The sequence below is a fragment of the Molothrus aeneus genome, chromosome 8 (genome assembly GCF_037042795.1).
Source record: "Molothrus aeneus isolate 106 chromosome 8, BPBGC_Maene_1.0, whole genome shotgun sequence".
In the NCBI taxonomy this organism is placed as follows: Eukaryota; Metazoa; Chordata; class Aves; order Passeriformes; family Icteridae; genus Molothrus; species Molothrus aeneus.
Genome location: NC_089653.1, coordinates 25,753,579 through 25,779,025, shown reverse-complemented (window position 1 = coordinate 25,779,025; position 25,447 = coordinate 25,753,579).

Here is a 25,447-nt window from a genome sequence, read left to right as displayed (position 1 = left end):
ACAGGTGACCACAGGAACACAAACTGTTTCACAAGAGGAAAAGGAAGATTGTTGTGGTCTTAGCCTCAGAAAGTGAAAGATGTAAGATGAGACTCACTGCAGCTGTGATTTAAAAATATCCCACTCACATGAGCACTCCGAGTAATGGTCTATAAAATAAAATCACTGCTGTGAAAAGAATTGTCATATAACAGACATTGTTGTCCAAATCAAGTGAATGATGAGGTCTGTGTGTGTCAGACTAACACAGAGCAGTGCCCAGAACTGAACTGTGAGGAAATGCTAATGACCATGGGAGGTACCTGCTGGCTTTCCTTCAGGTAACTCAATCACAGTGATGAGAATAATCCCCTTGGTTGTTTCTGTTAAAAATGCAGCAGAATAAAGTAGCTGTGTATATGGTTTGAGATCTGCAGGGGAGATGCATGCTGGGATTCTGGATCTATTGCTTCTCCCAGGAGTCTGACTCTTGGAAAAAATTCAAAACAAGGCAGTGAAAAGCTCCAGAATCAATACATTCTTGGCCTCAGAGGACTGTGTTCAATCTCTGGTTAAATATTATTTAAAAAAATACATCTACTCCTTTTTTAATGCACAAATCACAACCTAACCATGATTCTAGAACTGCAGCTGACACCACCGCTTATTGGGGAAGCCCCATACAATTTTTATGTCAGATCTAGCAAATCATAACTCCAAACCAGATTGAATTCCTTGCTTGTTCCCAGGCCTGTTTGTGAGGCAACCAGGTGTCCAGGGTCTCATTGGCCACTGCCAATGTGCCAGCAAACTCTGTCTCCTGGGAAGGTGAATTGGAGTGGGAGACAGATTTATCCTTCTCAAGGGAACCTCCTCTGGCATTTTGTGGGCCCTCCCACAATTTTGTCCCATAGTAATTCCCAAACCAGTACAAAGGAAAAAGAAAATAATGGATAACTTGGGCCCAAACCAAGTGGAACCAAAATGGATCATTTGGGCCCAAAAAGTAGCATGAGCAAAACCTTCCAGTATATATGCATATGAAAAAAGATATTATAACTACATTAATATTAATGTGAATTATTTGGTAGAGGTAAAAAGAGCTAATTGAAAGGAATGTTCTGTTTACACCAGAGGAAACTTCTTGCCACTGTCTCATTTCACATCTAATGATGTATTTTCTTTTGAATGTGCAAACCAAGTAGATTTTTAGGGAGTTCAGAATCTTTTTCCATGAAAGAAACACCTAGTCCTGTACCCAAACCTTGCCATCGCTGTAGAAATACTAATGTGTCTCTATGCGTCCCCAGGGACACATCCTTTTCTAGTTCCCCCCAAGGACACTCAGCTACGGATATTAAAAGTGTTTTTGTTAACCTTTCAAAGTGTATGAGAGAAAATTAATGAAAAAAACCATCTGAAGGTGTTTCCACTCAGAGCACATCTTCTATCTCCCCTCCCTTCTTACTCACAGGATTTTACACCTCCTGCAGAAATTGGTTTCAGGTCTGTCTTGTACCTTGTATCTCATGCTGGGGTCCTGGTAAAGAGCAAAGAATTGGAACCCAAGATTGCCTTTCACGTAATTTAATCAGTCCAAATCATGTGTGTGAACAAGGACCCAAGAGGGATCCATCAAACCCTTATTCTCAGCCTCTGCTATTATAAATCTGTCCTCCTGTTTTGCTTTCCCATCATTCTTATGGATTAGTGCACTAGACACAAGGATTTTTTTTTCCCTAACAACACATTTATTACTTCAAGTTAATTCATATTCTCCCCGTCTTTACTTTTACTGTTTGGCATTACATTTTAAACTAAGCACCTACCTTACTCATTTACAGCAGCAGAGACACAGCCAGCATTACTTTAGGTGCAATATTTTCAGTGCATCCCAGTGCAAGGATGTTTATGAAGTCCCCATTTAATACTTCAGCTCTCCTACTTCCTCCCTCATCACTTAATTTTTTTCCACCCAGTCTTTCTCCTTGAAACACTTCTAGGTTTTGCAATGCTGGATACATGTACACATACACACACACATATATATATATACATATATAAACCCAGCCCAGTTACAAAAGTGAAAGATACCATTTAATTTCTTTCTTCAACTTATTTCACATCAACTTTTCCAACTGCCTGAGAACTAGCACTGAAGATATATTCTTGACATTTCTGGGTTTTGAACTTTTATCAGAGGTGTGTTTTGTATCTGTTTCTATTTACTCCTGAAAGCCTTTTCAGTCTTTGTTGGGTATGCACAGGATAAAGGTGTTTTCCAACACAACTTAGGAAGTACAGTACATGATAAATTACCTGTTGGACACCTAAATTGGATATTTAGGTAAAGAGCTACAGAACATAAGATCCTGGTGATCCTGAGAGCAGAGATCTGCTTACTGCTGGATTGCATCATGCTCATCCAACATGCTTTCATCTACTAGCCACTGTTTCAATTCTCTTTTTAATTAGCTCATAATGTAGTCTCCCTCTCTATTCTTGGGTGTGGTTCTTGGGTATTTCCAGTCCTCGGATTGATGTTTGCATGTTGGAATAATTTTATTGGTGTGGGAGATTTCCTTGAAGAATCTTGGGAAGACAGAGATAAAGGGTATGGTGGAAATCAAAGTGGCACAATCCACAGACATGGTTGCTTCCACCAGCTGCAGTGGTGGAGGCTCCCCCCCAGTTCAGTCAGTATATTCCCACAATACACATTTGCTGTGATTTTCTCCAGCATCATTCTAAAAAGTGCCAAACAGTGTGTCAGCCTCTAATTGAAATTCCACAGTAATTTCCTTTGCAAGGTTGATGGACAGGGTGAAAAACGGATCAGTCCTCAAGTCCCAGAACTAAAGAATAATGGTTCATTTGATTAAATTAATGACTTGCAGGTTTCAAAGAATTAAAAAGTACTCAAGCTGAGAAATTCACTTCCCTAAGAGAGTCACTGAGTCAAATGCTGTTAGTAGGTTTTAGAAGGGATAGAGATAGTGTTACTCCCATTAGAAACAATCTGCTAAGGTTTACTTGGTGAGAATGATCAAATACATTTTTTTTTAAATGGTGAAATTCTGTTTTGCTGGAAGGGTTATTTTCCCCTCACCTCACGCCTTCAATGTCATTTACTGTGGGATTTGCTGGTCAAAATCTTACACTTTTTACACAGTGGACTTTGCATAGGTCTCATAACGTGTCTCTCACTTGTGCCCTGACCCAGCCGCTTCAAGCAGAACAGACCTGTGGCCGTGACACCATGGCAGCAACCCTTGGGTTGTTTAAACATCTGGTAAGGGCTGGGCTACTCCACTGGATACCTCCAACAAATACCTCAGTGTCCTCTTGGCACAGGCAATAATGGCAGTTCTTGTCCTCTTCTTTTGCATTCACCCTCCAGATAATGAAAGCTGTCCTGGTGAAGCAAGGTGGGCACCCTACATCTTTTACCATCCCAAATGCTCCTTATGGACAGACTAGTCTATTTTCTTCTTCCCATGACTGCTTAGGGACATTATGACTGTTCTCCCTGATTTCAGCATCAGCTGTCCTCCTGAGAATCAGGGCAAGAGCCAATCCTAGTCAAGAAGCTGTTCTGACACCTTGCACGTTCTTACCTTTGTGCCAGCTCCCAACTCCAATGGACATTTTGTGTGCACTTAGCCCCACTGCAGAGGACATCTCCTTGGCAGGATCTCCCCAGCCCCTCTGGAACACACTTGCACAAGGTGGAAAGGCTTCCACAACCCATGGAGCTCTGGCCCCATTTTGTCCTGACCATATTCCAGCCAGCAAATAACCTCAGGTCCCATAGAAATGTCTTGCAGCTTGGATGAAAAGCTATGAAATGATGTCACCTTAAACCATTTCAATACCAAATCTGTGTCATCCTCCTCTGTTTATCCTTTGAGATTTGACTTTTTCTTATATAACAGATAGGGTTTTTTGATATATGGCCTTCAGATTAACTCAAAGGCAAAATAAATAATCTTTAGGCCAGAGAGAAAATAAGCATCTGCTTCATTGCAGCAAATGCATTCAGTGAGCTCAATAGAAATATCCCATGGAGATGTTTGAAATGACAGGGAAATCAGCTCTGTGAATCAATATGTTTGGTGAAAAAAAAGGCTCAGTCACATCTTGTTGGGCATAATGGAAATTGATTGTCAGTTATCTATTAGCAATAATTTCTGTTTGATGACTTGCCATATGTTATCAAGCTCGAAATCAGAAGGGACTGAATTAAATGAATAGATTCTGTCACAAAAAAAGCACAAGGCACCAGCAGCACAGCAGAAGATGTGTAGCATGCACAGCATCTTTCTAAGAGAAATAAATTCTTTAATCCACCCTAATTTTAAATATTCAGGGTCTGTGTAGACTGGCAGATTTACAGATTAGGGACTCGAAGGGACCCTTTCACTCAAATATTTTACTTGCTGCCTTTCAGTGACAGGCAATCAGTGAAATGTCTGTAGACCTTTCAAATCATCTTTCCTTTAAGATTCAATAGGACTTTACATCTACTGAGGCGAACCCATTAAAGGAGACTTTGTGATACAGTCCAGAGCTCTGCCTAAATGCTGCAAACTACACTGAGCTCAGTTCTATTTGTGGGAATGTCACTTGGGGAGGAGGGTCATCTGTAAAGCAGTTCCCACTTCCAATTATAATTACAGTGAGTTGAAGAACAGACCCTGAAACTCAGTGTAAAGAAATTATGAACCTCCAGTCAAGTAAAATACTGACATTCTGTTGAAGCCCCATTAATCCAATGTACCAATCTGGGCATGGAACATGAATTCAGTAGTGTGAAAGCTGCCTTATTTCATCTTCAGGAACTACCTCTGATACTGTTAAAAATTTTGGTTCATTCTTCAGAGAAAAATACTGTCATGATTGCACAAAAGATGCTGTGCAATGCTTGTGAGCAAACACATCTTAAAGGAGCTCATTTCAGTGAGTGCTGACAGAAGTTTTAATGCTACTTGGGAAAATCTAAGTACCTGAATTATCCAGCTACCTGAATTACTCAGCCACCTGATTCCTTCTTATGGAAGGAAAAAGAGGAGATTGAAGATGCTGAGAGAGATATATCTCTTAACTGAGTCTCCCCCTCTGATAATTCTAACTGTGGCTTTATAACAATGCTGTGTGTGACACCAGCACTTTGTCATGTAGAGGACCTTGTGAACACAAAGAGTAAAACACTACTTCCCTGTCATGTAGGATTATGTGGAGGTCTCTTCATTTATCACACGGTGCCTCACCTTTCTGGACTCTTAAATTTTCCTCTTTGGTTTTCTGTGTATTATTCTTGTAGAATTACTAATTTACTGCAAATTAGTGAAATTTAGCCCTGAATGGTTTCAGATTCAAATTTAAACCTGAGAGCCATAGGATTTTAGGGAAAGCTCTCCCTGCCCCCTTAGTCTCCAGTCCCTCTCTGGTGTGTCTGGGAGAGCTCTCTTCACCACTTCTCTGCTGACTCACCCAGCCTGACAGAAGCAGAAGCTCTAATGTGAAGGCTTGTGTTTTACCTCTGAGACAAAAAAATAAAAAGCACTTTCCATTTTAATTTGAAAACACAAGCCAAAAAAGAAAATGCTTCCATAATTTATTAAAAAAAAAAGCACAGCACCAGTCCAATGCTATATGCTATATTCCCAAATTTAATAAAAGAGGTTGTTAACTAAAACTACAATGTCTGGAATGACTATTGATTTACAAGTGATTTCTCCCTGGTGGGAGGAGGAGAGAAAGGGCCTGACAGTTTCCACTGAACAGGGAATGTAGCAAAAATTCAGATGAACCTGAGGGTGCTTTTCCTTCTTGCATTATTTGGGGCCTCATGCCGCAGTACAGTTTAGATATCCAAGGTTGTTCTGCCTGTCTGTGGCTGAAAGGCAATGATTAGCACAGCGTAGAAGAAAAATAGCCTCACTTAATCAGCATTACACCTTTTTGGAGATAACGATTTGCTAATTTTTTCAAAGAGTTGAGCTATATCTTGGCAAGAGGAGAGGAGTTTTTTAATCACTTAACACCAAATAGCTAATGACCAATAAATGCATGCCTAATGCTGCCTTCTGCCTTGATTCTGCAGAGAATCTCTGCAAAACTTCTGCTTATTCTCTGCCAAAAGAAAGGTGTTATTTTAGCTCAAGGAAAATGTCACAGTTTGCAGTCTAAATGGGTGTGCATAAATGTGGGGCCAGAATTAGAGCCAAGCTACTATCCAGCAGAGCAATTTGCTTCTGGAAAAGCTTTCTGAGCAACACAAAGCATCCTTCCCTGTAGCCTGTTTCGAGAAACCCGTTATGCACCAGTAGGAATGCAGACACACCTGTGTGGAGGTGGGCAGCAAACCAGCTGTAATTGTGTTGGTGAAACAGCCATCTCTGTGCATGAAGCGCTTTGTGGTTCCAGCAGGAGTTCTCAGAGACAGCCACGCTGGTAGAGACTGAAGCTTTCAGGATTTAAATAGTTTTGGGTTAACTGCTTCCCACTCCTATTCATTTTCAGGCTGGAGTTGCCAACAGGAGGATTAGAAAATCCCATGTGAGATAACTCTCCAGAGACTGGCAATCCAATTTTGCATACTATAGAAACCTAGATAAGACTCCAGGCTTCTGGATGCTTTTGCTGCACAAACCCTTTGACATTTATCAGGCTCACACCTTTGCAAGGTACTAAACACGGCAGAGAAAACTGATAGAATAAATCTTTGTGGTGTTTGATGCTCTTCTGATCTACTCCCAGTTGTTTAAAGACTTTAAAACGGAGGGGAGAGAAAATATGGCAGTGAAATAAAGAAAGAAAAGCTTGTTTAAGGCTAATTACTGGGCAATTCAGGCTAAACACATCAGCTGACCTGCAGAACCAAAGAGCTGTAATCTCTTCACTCTGGGTTTTAAGGACTGCCTCTCATTGCTCTTACTGGTGAGTCTGCTGTCAGCTCAGCTTCCCTGAAGGTCGGTGCAGTGGATGTAAACTCAGGATGGGAGTGAACTCAGCACACTGCACCACTGTGGGAGGCAAGGGGGCTGCCACTGAGAGAGCTGCAGTCCTGAAAGTAACTCAGATCTCAAAAAACCCAGGAACAACTGATTTATTGCCCTAGATTCAGAAGGGACTTTCAGAAAAAATAATGAAGTTTGCACTTTGAGGCAGCTGTGTTAATAGGAAGAAATATAGTCTGATGGCAGCTTTTTGTGCAGCTGGATTGTTTGCTCCTTTGGGCTCACATCTGCACCTGCAAACCATCAGCAATCTGCCAGCCTTTGCTTTGCCTCTCTGCATCTCCCCAGATGAAGCCATGGTCCCATCCAGGCCCCTTGGGAGTGAAGGATACCCTCTTCATGAAGTCTTCCCTTTGCACAGGATCCTGGCTCAAAAAGCCAAATGCTTCCTTTACCTCTTAATGCTGCGTTTAGAAGTAAAAGATTTTTAATTATTCTGATGCTTTCTCTGGGCTTTTTACTTTTGCCTTTACACAACAGAGGGGACTGTCTGTGGAGCATGCTGCTGTGTGCACAGCTCCAGCAGAGGCTCTGAAAAGGCAGCTCTGGGGAAACCCTTGGAGCACAAGGGCTGTCAGGCCTGCCCTGGTGAGAACAGCACTCTGTGCCCCTGCTGGAGTGTCTGGGGATAATCCAGGTGATACACGGTGTAAGATTTTGTTGTGCCTCAAGTTTTGCTAATGTTTCATTTAATGAAGCCCAAATCCTTTCCTACTGGTTAAACAGTAAATTCTGTATGGATAAAAAGCAGCAGACCACAGGCTGAGCTGTGTGCCCTCCTTTGCACAGAGACCCTGTTTGTTTGGCCTATAAAGAATAAAACAGCAAGCAGATCTCACCTCAGTAGCCAAATTGACTGAGTCTGTAGTAATAGACACTAAAATGACCCCACAGTCACTCCTGTACAAAACACCATTGCTGGATGTGAGCTTTCCTGAATTCTGTGGAAAACCAGAGCCAGCCAGGATTTAGGGTGTCAAGGAAGAGTGGACCAGGGCATCAGAGCCCCAGCACTCTGCACTGCACCTGCCCACTGCATCCCTGACTCTCCCATGCCATCAACAGTGCTGAGCTAGTGCTACACAAGAAATAGGGCCAAATTCCATATTTTAGATTCCACACAGGATAAGTGTTTGACAGAAGGATGTCATAATAGAAATCTTAACATTGTATTAAAAGCAGGGTAATTCATCTCGCTATGAAGACTTAAAGGGCTACCATTCAATCTCTTCCTTTAATCCTCTAGATATTTTCAGTGTAAGGTACTGGATTTGGAGGGAATTTGTTTTGGGGATCAAAACAGTTAGGCAGAAACTATGTCAGTAATGTTTTGTCAGTACCAGAATCAGAGAAATATACTTTTCCACAGCATAAAAGGTCTTGGTACTGTGCCACTAGGAAGTTTAATTACTAGATGACTTTAAAACATGGTAATTTAGTCCCAATTAGTGTTATAATAATTTATTTATAAAATTCTACTATGAGTAGTTATGTTCCACCATCCATTTATTCTTGTAAGATGTGTGCCCCATTAGACAGTGAAGTAGAAGGTCATTAACCTGCATTTCTAGTTCAGATTATGTTATTAGATTGAATTTAGTTTCTTCACTGATGGGTGCTGACATTTTAGAGTGCTTTCAGGATAATTTATCTATTGTCATTCTGTTCTTTTCAGCCATTCAGAAACATTGTAGATCTACAATAATGCAGGCCCGATGAAGATAGATTTCTTGATTAAATTTCAGCTGTGGCTTGTCTTTGTGCTTCTGATATTTTTCATGTTTGTTCTATGAAAGTGAGTTTATGGCACCACTGATGCAAAATATTAAAAAAATTATGAGTCATGTCCCATCAAAATCAGCAGCTATAACTTAAACTGATGAGTTTTAAATATAATCAATTCCAGCTCTTTTGTTCTGATGTTTTCTGTATTTATAGATTTAAGGATTCCCTTCAAGGCAGCTTTTTTTTGGTGGGTTTCTTCTCTCCACATCCACCTCTTATCCATCCTTTGAATAATCAGATGGAGAGGGCTGTCCTGTGACCCCAAGAATGAGGTGTGACCCAAGCACAAGCTTGGGCAAGGGAGACCTGGGAAGGGAAAAGCTCCAGATTTACAAGTGCCACTGCAAACAAACAATGACACCAAGTGAGGTTGTGCCTCCCTTGGTGCTGGCAAGCCCTTGGACCTTGCACAGGGCAGGAGCTGCCGAAGGCTCTCCCAGCTGTAGAGAGGCACTTCAAGGATGTCCAAAGTTGTGTCCCCTCTCTTCCCTTCACTGTTGGCTTGGCCACATTATGAACCCAGAAGAGGATGCAGCATTCCTGGTCCACAGCAGAGCTGCCACATCTCCTCTGGTGTCCACAGTCCCTCTGGGCCTTGCTTTTGGTGGCCATGCTTCAAGGAACAGGTGGTGTGAAAATGAGAAGTCCACTCTGGTTAAAAACAAACTAAAAAAAGGGACAGTGGAGGGGAAGGGTTTAAATATGTGGTGCTCCTTTTGGGTCTGTTGAGTAAATGTGCATTATTCAATTCCCAAACAAAACACAGGAAAAGCATTCAAAGGAGAATACCCTACTGTTGAGAGCTTGCAAAATCCCATTTCTTCCCATTGCTTTGCTCTGGCAGAACTTGCAGAGGCCTGTCTGCTCACAATGAGGATTTTTTCCCCAGCTACAAATCCTACCTAAGCTTTCAAGCTCTTCCTTTCCCAAGAAAACCTTTTGGGCAGCCATTTCAATTTCTTTTTAATAAATGGTCTTCTCTCAAATTGTCTCTCTTGTCTACTACAAGAGCAGTTCTGGGAAAACAGATGACTCTGCACACTCTTAAAAATCCCAGGCTCTCAAATGGCATGTGCAGATACCATACAACGATGCTAAAAGGGGTTTTGCAAATTGCTGAAAGGCAGAACCAGCAGCCACCTGGTTTGCAAGGAAAGCCTTGTCTTTGAGAAGATTAAAAAGAAGATATTCTTGTCTTGGTCAGAATTTTTTTTGGTTGGTTGGTTGTTTTTTTTTTTTGTTTTTTTTAAACAGCTTTCAGTCTTACACCTCATGCCCTCCCCCCCCCCCCAAAAAAAAAAAAAACCAAAACGAAAAAGAAACAAAAAAAACCAAACCAAAAACCAGAAACAAACAAAACCCCCCAAAAAATCCCCAGAAAACCAAACCACAAAGAAACAATGATATGGCTGTGAGGGGAAAAATAGTCTCACCACCCATACCTGCTTTTAATGATCCTTTTTCTGAAAAGACACCATTTCTTGTTTTATTTCTTTTGCAGCTCATAGATTTCCCTCCAGTATCCAGGAAAGCAATAGGGACCAAATAGAAACTTTTTGAAGGGTATAAGGGCTCCTCCCTTGCTCAGAGAAGAGCAGTGTGAGTCCCAGTGTTCATGGGATGGTGAGGTATGGTACAGTACTTCCCATCCCACCACACTCTCCTGTTTGGCTGGGGCCTGATATAATCTCTTTCAGGCTTAAAGCTCCCTGAAACAGTGCTCTCCTGCCTGACTGATGTTGAATGCTTCAAAATCCCTTGTATCAGGAGCTCAGGCTAGGAAAAAGCTGTTCATCTCAGGAGAGGAATCTTGCAATCCCTTAAGCTGCTCTTAGGAAAGATGCTGGGAAACCTATTTCTCACTTTGCTTGCTTTTGCTAGCTGCCCAAAGGCTGAGAGGAGGTGAAAGTGTCTCTGAGCCCCAGACACCCATTTGACTGTTTGTATACTTAAACTGTTCAGTTTAAGGTCAGTTCAGCACTTCAGGACTTGGAAATACAACTTCTCAATTCAGTTTTCTCAGAAGAGCTGCTGGCAGGGATATTGTGGTGACTTGACCAGCAGATCTGCTTGCAAGAATATTGTGGAGATTTGAGCCTGGCTGGATGTATTCCAGTACTCCTTTTGTATAATTAACAATTTCAGCTTTGATTGTGAACCAAAAATAACAATAAAACACATGGGTGAGGTGAATAAATCTCAGCTAATCAACTGGACAGCACTGCACACAGAGGTGGGAAAGAGAGGATTACTAAGCGATTCTATAGTTTCAATATAATTAGAAGCATAAATAAACCATGACATTTTATACTCATGCATTCTTGTCCATTACAGGAAATAATGCAATTTTCACTGTTAACTACAGCTTTCCTGTCTGCTTGGGACAATACAAATTATTTTTGAACTGTTGACAGCAGAAGCACTATCGAACTTGTCAAAATCTTGTTCTGTGTTTCCTGCTAGGTGTTTGATCAATAACTGCTCTGATGGAAGTGGATTACACAGGCCCAGCCACACTGTAGGTGTTACACCCATCACTTTGTTCCACTGCCTTGCTGTTTGGATGCATTTATGGGCACAACAGGATGGCTGTGGATCATTTTGTCTCTTGATCCCTTGCTAAATTATAAACAGCTTCTTCGCTGTGCTAAGATGATAAGAAAAAATAATTGCTCAGGGGGTTTGCAAAAGAATCCATGCAGCAGTTGTGCTGTAGATGCTCATTAGCACTGCCTGCTGTGGCCTCTGCACTCAGACATGGGGAATCAGGCTGTCTTTTCTTCATAAAATAGCCTGCCTAGATCCAGCCTCAAACTGTACATCTAAAATTCATGGGGTAATCCAAATGCCACTAAATACCTCTGCAGGATTCCAATAGCTTGTCATTTTTTCAGACACGCTAATCTGATAGTGAGTGAATAATGTGGGTTATGATTGAATGGAAAAGAGTGGGATAGGCTTAACCCTTAAACCATCAGTTTAAGCTGTGGGGGTAACTCTGAAAACTCCTCCGGAGAAGTTCAGAAAAACTTCTCATATTGGAAACTCCTCATATTGGCCTGTGGTGAATGCCAGGTGAAGGCAGTGCTGAAACGATGGTGGAAAATGTGCTAAAGATGGAGAATGTGAGATTTGTTCTACCAGTGGGGAAATCCACAGAAGGAATATTTACAGGGTATGATAAATACTTCTGGAGTTCAGTTCATCATTAATTCATCATAGTCTTGAAGCAAATTCCAGCTCAGAAAGTCGTGAAACTGAGGATTGCCAGAAGTTGGAAAAGGTTCTAAGGAAACAAAACCTTTTAACTTGCTTGATGCATGAGTTGCTGGATGTCTGCTGCTGGCTGGCACCCAGGGCAGGTCACTGGGCTGGGACACAGCCCCGGGGTCTCTGTTACGCACCAGTGCCCACTGGAGACACAAATCCCACAATCCCACACCCCACAAATGAGGCAGGGATTAGAATGCAATTGGGTTCCCTGGATCCTGACACTGCAATTAGCACTTCTGGCTGACTGAAGCAGGTGAAAAGGAGATTCACACAGTCACCCACAGCTTCCCTGACAAAAATCAGGCCAGCAGCTCCAGGCTCTGTCGAGTGTTCTGCTGGTGCCATAGATGCCTTCCCAGCAGGAGAAGCTCTCCAGCTGGCAGCATTCTGCAAGAGACACACAGAGCTTCAATGTGTCCAGGTGTAAGTATAGAAATAAAATTATTCAATTCCTCTTCTTCCCTTTACACTTTTCTGTTTCAACTCAGCATTGTCTCTGCTCAACAGCAAGAAAGTTTTTTTGCAGATTTTAAAGCACTAATCATAGGCAATTATTTCTAAAAAGATTTGCTTGCAGCAGGCAGAATTTTCTCTTAACTTGAAAGCCTTGCTTTTCTATTCTTCCTTCTGTTAAAAATTATAATAATTTTCTTCCTTGTGTTCTCAACTAACTGAAATACCTCATCTTCTGACATAGTTTGAATCTAAGTAATCTTCAATTGGAAGTTTTTTTTTTAGAAAAAGAATCTACAGCAATAAAAGCTTTGCCAGCAAACACAGCAAAGCAAGCAGCTGAAGCTGTTTATGTGTATATCTTAAAATATAATTTTGGCCTTTACAAGTCAGCAGTCTTTATTTTCTAAGGTGGTCTTATAAAATGAAATTAATTTTCCACTCTTAGAATTTCAGAACAAACCAGAGAATGCAGATTTCATGGCACAGACACAAAGGACAAATTTATGTTGCTTTCCCGCAGCTGTTTATAATTACATAAAAACCACAAGAATCCTAAAACCCATTTAAATCAATAGTTTCTTTCCAACACTTTTACATGAAATATTTCAAAATTTTGGTACAAGACTTATTTATTTTCCTATTTTCCTTTAAATTGTCAACACTGAAATTCAATATTTATTGGCTCAGGATGAACAATTTAATTATGCCTTCAATAAAATGATTCTACAGCTTTCAAAATTGTTCATTGATTTAAAATTCAATTCTTGGCCCATTTCTAAACAGAATATCAAAGTTCATTTCCCACCCTACCACTGTTTTTATATGAGCCCTGACCCTAGTTTCTCTGTGTTTCACCTACTGTCTCTTCATCACTTTCCTGTAGTTGTTCCCTGCTTTCCTTTCTAGGTATTTTTCATAATATATCATGATTTTAGATCATAATATTTTGGAGGCTGGCACTGATTCTTTTAATGAGCATGGATAACATCTCTTTTTAGAGGATCACAGCATCCAGCCATGACATATCCTATGGGATACATAAAGTGATGGGATCAGGATGCATTCTTTTCTGCAGCTTGGTGACCAGGGATGCATTTAGTTTTGTGGTGATTAAATGAAGGATAGTACTGTGGCTTCTCTATACAGGGAAGTTCAATAGAGATGAGGTACATATGTAAAAAGGGTCTCATTGTACCCCCTTTTTAGCTCTTTTTATATTCTTTCATTAGCAGCACATTCTCTTTTCTGAGCATGGAATAAAGTCCCAACTTCTGCATATATTAAATTGCAGCTTCTACTTTTAACATGATTGCTCTCAACGTAAACCAAATTCATAATGAGGCCTGTGTTTTTTTTCTTTTTTTTTTTCCCCACAATAAATTTCCAGTGAAACAATTACTGCTGTCATGAACTGAAAATTCAGCTGTAGAATCTGCTTCTGGGGATGCTTTTGGGGAACTCTTTCCTTCAATGTTCTCAGCTTTCCAATGAAGATAAATACCCACGTCTTGCAGCTGCAGTTTTTGACTGAGTGACAGGTTAAAAGAAGTTCTCTGTCAGCATTCATAACAGAAGAAGAAATTGTTCCAACAATTCTTAGCAAAACGGACAAGCCCTTTTTATACAAAACTATTTTGCTGTCCTATTGCTAAGTTGCAGCTCACTGAGGCCCTGCAGGTTGGTGTCTTATCACAAAAGAAAAGGAGTGACCTGAAGCCAGGGCTTCACACATGAAGTGTCAGCTTCCCTTGTTTTATCTGGATTAATTTTTAAGTCACAAATGCAAGTTGAGAATCCAAAAAGCTGGCAGGTGTAATCTCTCTTCTGGAGATTTCAGTTCCTCAGTTTCTGTATCTGAGGAAACACCTTTACACCATGCACAAAACTGTACTTAGAGAAAGGAAGTTAAAGAGCAAATGGTTGCTGATCTCAATAGCCACTATCCAAAATCTGTGCACCAAAGAAGGCACTGAAACTGCAAGCTGTCCTGTGGAGACTACTGAGATGAAAAGCAAAGGTTACCTGCTGAGTATTCAGCTGTTTCTGGGGTGAGCTGTGTCTCAGCTGTTACCTGAGAAGGGCTCCAAATGCTCCAGAATCAGGTGAGAAGCTCTGCCCCCATTTCAGAGCCATGCAGCCAAGATGGGAATGGAGAGCTTCTCATACTCTTCCATCAGTTGTTAGTAGAAGGTTTGTGCAGATTGGATCCCTCTGATGGCAATCATGACACAACAGTCAGAGGGTGGCACAGGCACCATGGTGAGAACTGACCCCAGAGAACACAGAGGTTTTGGGAGGGAGGGGCTGACCCAAACCAAACTCAATTTACCTTAGCCTTTCCCGAGTTTGGCTGGTGGTGAATTGTACCCCCAAACTGCCCTGAATTGCTCCCAAGTGCCCATGTCCTGTGACAGTCCTGTGTTAGTGAGCACTGCAGGAAATAGAGGAGCATAATATCTTGTGGGACTGGTAATAGGGAATGGTGAAATTCTGCATGAATAAGAACAAGCAGAACTGCGGCTTGAATGAGGGTTGTGGGGTTTATTTCTCTAAACAATGCTGATGAATACTGCTTCTGTAAGTATCAGTGGTTTACATCAAAAGGAAACTGCTCAACAAAATGTTTGTCCTGGAACTTTCACTGTTCAGGCTTGATTTTCTACCTTGAAGACAAGAGATTGCAAGGGGAGAAAAATGACAACCGAAAGTGTGCTTTGTGTGTGATTCAAGCATGATCAGCAAAACATGCTGAGACACTTCTGGTTTTGCTGGTTCTAATAACACTGATAAAATTACTGCTGGTGGCTGTTCATGCTCAAGAAAGCTCAGGATGTGGCCAGAATAAGAGATGGCACTGGTGATTACAGCAGGAAGAGACCTGACACTTTTTGTACCTGGTTTAGCTACAAAACCTTTTTTCAAGTGCTGTCTGCTGCTTCAGAGGTGATGGGGATCAAATACTCTGCTCTGCTAGCACTGCCCTGCTTCACAAGGGAGGTTCAGCACCTGAAAGGAAGGCAGCTTGGAAATGCAGCAGTACCTGGAAAAGAGGTCAGGGAGGTATTTTCTTTGGGGATCCAGAAAACTTTTAGACACGGAGCTGCTCTCTGGACCATCACCTGTAATAGACTCTTGGGAGGGAAATTAAATTGGTGAGCAGTTGTGCAGATGAGAGAGCAGGATGAAGTGATGGGGAGAGGCAGTGGCTGCTATGGTCCAGTTACAGAGATAAGGGACTTGGAAATTGGATGCCAGGTCCTTGTAAAGGTGTTCAGAAAGTGGAGATGGAACAAAGCTGGGTCTGAATTCTTCCAGGGATCCAAGTTTCTTAACTTTGCTGCTTTACTCCCAGAGAAGTGCAACTGAAAACCGAAGAAATCCCAGAGAAGCCAGCTGCAGAGCTAGGCTTGACCAGCAGCCACCCAGAGAGGGAAATCAAGGCAGGTCCACAGAGGCAGAAGATCATCACTACTGCATTTCTTTGGAGCTTTGAGAGTCTCCCAGGCTAATTATTTTCCCACTGTGGTAATGTCCCATGGGTGTTCTCAGTTCTGGGAGGAATGATGCCATCCTTCAGAGTGAAGATGCCAGTCAATGCTGAGAGATGATAATTATAGTTATGATTAGCTTTGAATTTCTCATTGAATGCCTGGAGACATACTGCTAATGAAAAGCTAAAGCAGTGGGTTTTTTTTTCCCTAAGGTAGTAGATCTTTTTCTTCCTGAAATTTGTAGGCATTTAAGTGTGTGGGAGATACTGCTTACAAATGAATCACTGACACCCTTTTTTGCCTCCATAGATGCAGGCATGTCCATCCTTACATCCATTCATTATCTCCAAAAAATACTCAGAGGTGTATTCAATTAAAGAACATAGTTAAACAAAAAACCAAACAAACAAAAAAAAAAAAAAACAAACCAAAAAAAAGAAAAGTAAAGAGAGAGAGAGAGAGAAATGGAGACACTAAACACAGCTACTCTTACAGAATGATAGAATGATTGCATGATGAATTTTCCAAATGAGTTACCTGCCCTCTCTATCCTGCTGAGCACCAGCCATGGTGTTAAGAAAAGTATATATTCATTCCTGCCAGCATGAAGATAACAGGTTGGAATTGGCAACAAAGCTTATTTTGGCAGTACTCTGAGTTCTATTGTCCATCCCAAAATGAGGCTGCTCAGATTTTACCAGACAAAAAGAAAATGAAAACAAAAGCACCGAAACCTGAAGTGGCATGGATCCAGACTGAAGTCCTGTTCCTTGTTTCTTGCTTCTGCTCACAATCCTGTTTCTGTGCCTATAGTCAGGGGAGGGAGGGCAATGTCTAGGCACTTTCATGCTGCTTCAGGAACATCTTTATGCTGAGAAGACATTTGGTGGGTTAAACTGGAGAAGACTCTGTTTGGCAGTGGTAATAGGCTAAGGCACCTGGTTCTCAAAGAATGTGGGTCACCAGGTTTCAGAAATCACCCAGTCCAGATCTGTATTACTTGTAGCAATAAGTACTACGAGTATTACTTGAGCTTAGACTCAAGACCTTATGAGACAAAACAGGAAGAAATGGGATGGGAGATTTTTCTGCTTAGGGTTTGTTTCACTATTTGAAGATGGTAGCCAACCTGGATACCCAAGACCTCCTCTTTGAAGAACAAAAGTTCTGCTTTATTTTTACCAGACAGGGAACTTGCAGAAGTCAATGCTTATCCATGCAACTGAGGAGGACAGCTCAGGTAAATCAATCCATTATGATGGGATTCAAGAAAGCACACAATCCCTATTTCATCCCAGGCAGCAACAGGTCCTGACATCTTAGAAACAAAATTTAGACATAATATAAAAGGAAAAAAGTCACAGACTGATGTTCAGGCTTTTCCAGCCTTTTTTCCTTTGTATTGCCAGTGTTAAGTTTCTTTCATATAAGTTTGTCTTTGATGTGAGGAAGTTTTATCAAAGGTTGTAAAGGTCGATGTTGTCCAAACTTTGCGTTGGTAGCTGGATGTTCCTCTTGTCTACTAGCAAGAGAAGCTGTAGAAAGTTATTTGCAATGCAGAAAATAAGGGAACTTACAGACTGAAATAGATTGAAATATCCCTAAATCCAGTTTGTATAAAGAGTATTTTTGATTTTGATATCCATAACTGAAGAATAGCTGCTGCTATAAATGTCAATGTCTCAAAACACAACCTGCCAACCAACCAAATTCCAAATTTCTCAAGCCCTTGGATGTTCATTCAATTGCTTAAGTTATCTATAAAAATTAAAATAACATAGAATATATCTTATTTTTCAGGTAGTCCTTGGAGCAGTTCTAGGGTGGAGCAAACTAATGTTACTCATAGTGTTTGCTTTTCTGAAAGGTTATGTAAACAGATTTTTTTTTAAATCACCAAAGTCACCTGGAAATATTTAGGCTCCAGGCTTATTTCTGAACACAACTTTATTGGTTTTTGCTGTAGTGTGAATCAGTAGAGCAAAATTCTCATGTTATCTGTCTCCAACAGATTTACAGTATTGCAAGATTAATTATATTAGCTGCATTTCACGACTCAGTGCATTTGTATTACCATTTCAAAAGCACAATCATTTATCAACAGCAAACTTTGGGGCATTTACTTTCCATGCCCTGGCATTGCAAACTTCAAAATATGTGAGCTTACCTATGAGATGCATGTGAATGTGTGCTCCCTTTCCCAAAGCAGCTTCAATGGCTTCAGCCTCCTTTGTGAGTTGGACACGATTTCCCTAATTTGGGTATGATTGGTTGGGTCAGATTCTGATGCCCCTTTTCCACTCAGCTTTTGATACTGTAAATTTTAAGTGATTATAATAAATAAATAAAAAATAAAAAATAAAGAATGGCTGGCTAGATGTGATCTCTGGCTTCTTGTGGAGGTTGTCCTGAGTCACTTCATCTACCCCCCTCACACTACAAGATTGTTTTTTGCAGTCTGTTCTCTACATCTTAGCTCTAATCAGTTCCCAAACAATCCTTTCTGAAATGAGCATCACCTAAACTTCAGCCTGTTTGAAATGTATTACCTGCACTTCAACATATTGTATATTCCTCTTTCAAATTCAGATTTTTTTTTTCTTTCAGACTTGATCTCTTTCTGCACTCTGGACATACCAGCATTAGTTTTCAAGGTGCCAGAAGCATCCACACAGATACTGCTCTGATTTTACAGTAAGCTGCTGCTGAGCTCTGGACTGTCACTGTTACAGATGGCTGGTGATTTAAAGCTACCTCAGGTATGTCCATATTACAAGGATTCTTACCATGGCTGCAGCTAACCATGCCCTGAATTTTATCCAGTTTTCTCCTTAGCTGCTCCCACTTTAAAGCCTTTAAACATTTCCAGTCCTTTCTTTGGGACAGGGGGATGAGGGTGCTGTGTGTGCAATGCCACAGTGCTGGCTGACTGCTGGGAATGAGAGCTGGTGGGAGGCTGACAAATTGCACGTTGTGTTTCTGTGTGATTGGGTCTGGCAGGGTTTGCTATGTCAATGGCAGTGCTGTGTAAATAACAACCTGGCTCTCCAACACCTGTGTGGGAATAAGAAACCTCAAAATGGAGATCTGCTATGGGAAGTGCCAGAAACCCCAGTTCACTTCCCCGGTTCCTCTGATCTCTGAGTCCTGTGGGAGTTAAAGTTGCCCTGTGGCTCTTTCTAGAAAGTTATGATTTCCTTTCACTTGTCACCTCCTTTTCTGGAGAAAGATTCATTCAAAGAGCAGACAGACATACACTGCCTTCGGATACAAACACATGGATTGCCCATCTGCCCACCAAGCAGTCACATGCCCAGCAATTCAAATAAAAGCCACCTGGTACTGCATAAAGTGACAATCCTATTCAACTGATAGTAGGCAGAAAAAGTACTGCCTTCCCTTCTATTTGCTACAACATTATGGTTTGCAAATTCCCATCATTCTGAACAATTCAACAACAATAAGAAAGATCTGAAGCTAAAGTGGGCTGAATGCTTCAAAAAACACATAAATTAGTTCATGTTCATTTTGACAAAGAAAGTGGTTTGGGACTGCAGCGACTCATTTCTGTTGATGAAATTGGCTCACGAGAACCTCAGGCATGTCATTTTACCTTGTAGAGCATCAGATTTCAATGTAAATAATCACAGTTTCATAGCACTTAACTCCTGAGGATAATGATACTAATTTAATGGTAAATCATTTTGAAACCCTGGGGAGGGACATGTACTCTATAAATAAATACATATTGAAGGAAGAGGAAAGCTCAGGCCTGATCTCCTTTAAATCTCCTTTAATAGGTGTGACGCCACAAATTCAATTTTTCTTCAATTTACATGGATGTTGACTATTTTATGAATACAGTTGTTCATATGTAATTTTCCCACACAAAGATTAAGAGACATGTATTTTGCCTATGAATGTCATCTTGGTGTCCTTGGGACAAAAGACATGACAGCTTCACAGCTGTGAGTGGTGCTACATCTCTAAGACCAGGCTCACCTCAGAACACAAGTATTTACTTGTAACAACTCATTAGGGTGTGGTGGTCAAGAGAGGTCCTGACCTGCCCATTGGTGCACTCTGTTTCTTATACAGAAATTCAGTTCAGATTCTGGGAAAAGCAACAAGATGCTGCTAAATGTTATCATCATGCAGGGTCCAAGAAACTAGTGATATGAGATTCCAGCTGTTCACCACCCTTGTTATTATTGCAGGAAAAACAGCTTGGATGACACACTTGAACAGTACAGAATAAAAAAAAAAGTGTATATAAGGTTAACAACTTGTTCTGTTCAGTAAGTCTCTCCTTGCAACTTTATATAAAGGAGGCATTTGAAAATCCACTGAAATGTTTTCTAGTTTAGTCTTCTCTTCCTATTAATCTGTCTTTTTTTTCTTTTTTTTTGTCTATGATATGTGAGTGTCAACATAAGGGAGCACTATAAATCGCAGTAAGAAATAAATAGTCCCATTTAATCTTGAGGGGATATTAAACTTTCACTAGCCCTAACTTCCTATTATTCCTTCACAGACCCATTCAATACTTCAGTAGCTTAATGCTGTGCAGGTCTAAAACTGGGACTAAGATGAGGCTTAGAAAAGCAGACCCAGATGTCTATTTTCTGTGTGCCCACTTTCAGTAACTCTCCCATCTGACTTTTACCAAGTCTTTCTAACACTAATGAAAAATTGTGTTACAGTTCAAGTGCGATGTGTTTCACTTCTGACATCATCTCATAAAAGAATATATGTGCCATTCACTTGAGCTTGGAGGCAGCACACAGGAGCCTGTGCCACAGGTTGGGCAAGGGCAACCACAGAAGGCTTCAAATGCACCTGCCACTCTTCCCTCTTACAGACCTTTCCAACTCTCCTGTTTTCATACTACATTTCCTGTTGGGCAGAGGTTAAAAACAAAGTCTGTCTCTGTGCTTTCAAGAAGCTCAAAACATGAATTTTTTGGACAGTGTAATAGCAGGAGAGAGCACCCCAGACTTCCTGCAGTCCCCAAGGTCAGCTGGAAGAGCATGCTACCTCCTTCAGGCTTCCTTTTAAGGAGTCAGGCTGGGGATGTCAGGAAAACAGTGAATGAAATTCTTTTTATCTTCCTTTTCTCCTTTTTTTCTCCCCCAAAATAGTGATCAGCTGAACACTGAAAGTACATGTGTTATTACTGCTGGGTTTTGCAAAAGCAGAACAACTTCATAAACTGTACCTGAATTTGGACACATGACCATACCTTGCACCCATGAAGCTGTGCTGAATCAAGTCAGGTTTTAGAAAAAAAAAAACCAAATTATTTTCCACTGTCTTTTTTCTCTTGCAGGACCCATTACTGTGAGTGATTAATAAATTGTTGTTTATTAACAACAGTTAATAAAGAGGTTCTCTGGTGTCCTTGCTGTTGTCTTTAGATAACATCTAGGAGAACGAATCAAGCAATTAGCCAGTTAATGTGCTGTGTGTCAGTACTTCAGATGGAAGGTTGTTGTGCTCTTCCTTGCCCTGAATCACACCGGAGCCATTTCACTTATCAAGGGAGCAGAATTGCTCCCAGGAACAGCCTCCTCATTCATTATTTATGTACAGAGCATGCTCTTATATTACAGCAGGATTTGTCTGGATCCACTGTGTGTTGTAGATCTCCTCCTTGCTGGGAGGACAGAACAGTTTGATAGGGCAGTGGTTCTTTGATAGAGCAGTGAGAACTTCAAACACTAGGAAGAGAGAGGCTTTGGTCCCCTCATCAATGCAGAAGCTCCCATTGAGTGGGAAAAATTTAATAGACTACCCAGTTTGCATAGAAATCACAGTTTGTCTGTAGTTTGGATATGCAAAGTTCACATCCATGGAAGCTCAGAGGCATGCAGGAGGTGCATTAGGTACAGGATTAAAACTCTGTATTGTAACTGGAGGTTGGAAGAAGAGGGTAGGGCTTTGGAGGGGAAGGGAGACGAGAGGAGGTAACCAGTGAAGCTCTGAAAGGACTGGCACCTTCTTGGAGCCCCTGGCCTTCTCCAGAATCCTGGCAGTTCAGCTAACACAATCCCTTCATTTCATGCTTCGGGCCTGTCCCCATTAGAGCCTTCCAGCAAAAGGGCACAAAGGGCAGCATTATGTCTGGGAAGTAAGGACAAAGGAAAGCACTTCCCAGGGACAAGGAGAGGCTTTGTGTCTCAGGAAGCTTCCCAGTCCACTAGCATCTGTGGAGGACAATGGCCTTGTGTGGAGGAGAACGTGGCCTTGCTGGTGGCCCTGTCCATCACTGGCTGGGGCACTGCTCTGACAGGACAGAGCCTGAACGGGCTGATTCATGGACAGACAGCCCCAGGACAAACAGCCCCAGGGTCCTGCTGGCAAGGACAGACCGTGGCAGGGGCTGGCACCGCTGGGCTGATCCGGGATATCGAGCACCTTTCTGAGCCCCCCTAAAGTCTGTCCTTTCTGCTGGCAGGCAAACGCGGAAAGGCTTGTCCAAGGGAAGCACGAGAATGGTGGGAGTTCCCTCTGCAGCCTCTATCCTGGATAATGTCATGCTCAGTCAGGACAGGCACAACTGAGGTATCATCTTCATGGGCAGCTCCTGGGGAGGGTCAACAGGCACCTTTCTCCTGCACAACTTTATAAACAGCCTCCAACAGACCTGAGTGAAAATAGGGTTTTCTTTTTTGAAAAAAAAGTGCCAGCATTTGCTGAACAAGAGTGGCACACACTTTGAAAGCATTGATAGTTTTCCTCCATTTGTGACAGTTTCAGTTAATTTGCTCATTCTGAAAGGCTTGGTTATGCTTTTAACAAAAATAGATGTTTGGTCCATTTTAAGACACACTGGAATTTTCCATTTTGAAGCAAATTTAATGCACTTTACCCTAAAATAGTTCATAGATTCCTCAAAATTCCACATTGCAATGCAGTGTACAGTTTGTTTTTTCATCCATGAACCAGTTCCTCTGATCAAAAAGTTTGTTTCCCCTTTTGAAATGGTCAATTTATTTTGTGAAATTGTCACCACCACTGCACAAGACCAAAAGCTTTCAGCTTCTCTCTGGAGAGAGCTTTCTTTTGTGGAGCTCATGTTCTATGGCCTTTTCTAAGCAGAACCCATGAAATACGCTTTGATGTTGAAGAGGTTTTGTGGAGCAATACAAAATCCTTGTCAGAAACATGGAACAGATTTACCCAAGACCTGAAACAGAAAGTTTGTCTTTAGTTCTCCTTTTCAAGCACTTGAAAATGGGATGGACTTTAGCTTTATCAGGAAAATCTCCGTTCAAGAGATAAATGGATTTGTGAACCCAAAAGGCCTTTACCATTTACAGGAGGTGAAAAGAAGTGTACTTTGTTAAGAAAGCATGAAGTCATGTTTACATTGCATCAGTAGGGGATCCACTGAGTGTTTGACATTAAGGAGCTGAAATACACACTAGCCCAGCCTCAGGTTCTGTGCAGGGAGAGCCCATTTGGGATTGGGGTACAGTAGGTGCACCTTCCAGTTTTGCTTTCATGGAAGAAGCCCAGGGAAGCACAACAAATAGGTTCAGTTTACCTTCATGCATCAGTTCTGATCTGACCCAATGCACTAGTTTAGCTGTGCCTGATCATGAAACACATCCATGTCCATATGCACACTGTCTTGGATTGTAAGGTGTTTTGTGGGGAAATAGAAATATTATGTTCTTGGAGCCAGAGGGAGCAAAACTGTCTAGTCTCACCATCAACATGTTTTCTTAACTTTAAATAAGGTTAAGAAAGGGAGTAATTCAACCGTGGCAACTCTAATTGGCTACAAGTATAATCCAATAACCTAATTTCACCCATATTGTTAGTTGAGTTAATTGGACCTGCACAGCCACCAGCTAAATATATTGGTGTATGCAAATGGTGAAACTAATTTCCTTCATAAACCTTTCTACTGCCAAAGTAGCAATTAGGTAGAAGGGGTGGGGGGAAAGAAGGCTGTGCTGACGTTGTTGCTTCAAAAGATCAATTCTTTTCCAATTATTTGCTCTCTTTAGATAGGCAGGACAGAAAACATCATTAATTCCCTTAAATAGAGAGGGGGAAGGGAAGTAATTTCATTTCCACTTGAAGAGACTGCAGAGCAGAGGTGATTGAGCCTTTAGCTTCTCAAATCCAAATGAAGCCTCACAGCCCTGGGTCAGGCTGCCCTGTTTTCAGGGTATATTTATATATATATGTATATTCAGGCAATATTTGGAATGAGGGAACCTGCACCCAAATGAGTTCCTGGGTACTGCAAGGACTCGCATTTCCTGGAGGGAGAAGGGCAAGCTGATCTTCACTCTAACATTGCTTTCAGCAGGGTCTGTTGCAGTGGAGGCTTTGTCGTTTGTGCCATGCTGTGCATCAGCCAAATCTGTTTCCAGTGCTAGTTAAAGAGCTGTCCAAAACATCTCTTGGAGATGATGAGGAGGACAGACAGTCAGGCTGTGTGTCCAAGTGTCCATACATAGGGTAATGAGCCACATGATCTGGCTGAAGATGTCCCTGCTTGTTGCTGGGGGTTGGACTAGACGGCCTCAAAAGGTCCCTTTCAGCCCAAACCATTCTAGGATTCTATGATAATTTGTTTTTTGCCATCAAAATAGGGGACAGTGTTAGAAAGTGAAGGACTGATGTGAAGCCCAGTTACTCCAGCAGGCAAGGACCTGATGGCAGCAAGGTTCAGTAGCTCTAGAGCAAAGCTGACAGTGTGGAGGTGAGGACCAGCATCCACATCTGTAAATTTTGGCTTAAAAATGTTGGCTTAAATCTTCAGGATTCCCTAATTATTCAGCTGATGCTTTGCATTTTCTTTCTGCTGCTTTTCAGGATTCATGACTGTGTCTTTGCAGAACATCAGGTCCATGTACCCTCTCCATTACACTTGGCTATTAAATATTTTCTCTTGCAGATTGGAAGAGTTGTGGGTGGATCACCTCTGATGCTTCTGTACTTGCCTCATGCATGCCCCCCCAAAGTTGGCTGCAGCCATGAGCATGATAGCAGCAGCAGCACATATTAATCTCAGCTTCCATCTCCCATAGGCAGTCCCAAATGAGAGGATGTGCACATCCTTGGGTGTCTTTCAACTGACTTTGGAGCAGGCCTGCTGTGAATTGGGACTTGTGCTGTGTGGGGGAAGGAAGAGATGCTGCTTGTGATTACTATTTGAACCTGATAAGGGGATGAGAAGGAAAAGGAAAAAGGAGTTTTGAGGCAGTTAATGCTTTCCAATGTTACACTTGAATTTCAGCCCATGCTAATATTCCCAGGGAAATCACAACTCACATGCATACACACACACAGAGGTTTAATTTCAGCAGTAAATGAAGTCATAATGCAAACAGAAAGCTAACAGCAGGGAAGGCTATGCTTGGCCAGGTCTGCTCGTACTACAAGTAATACATATGCACCAGTGCAAAAAACTGGCCCCAG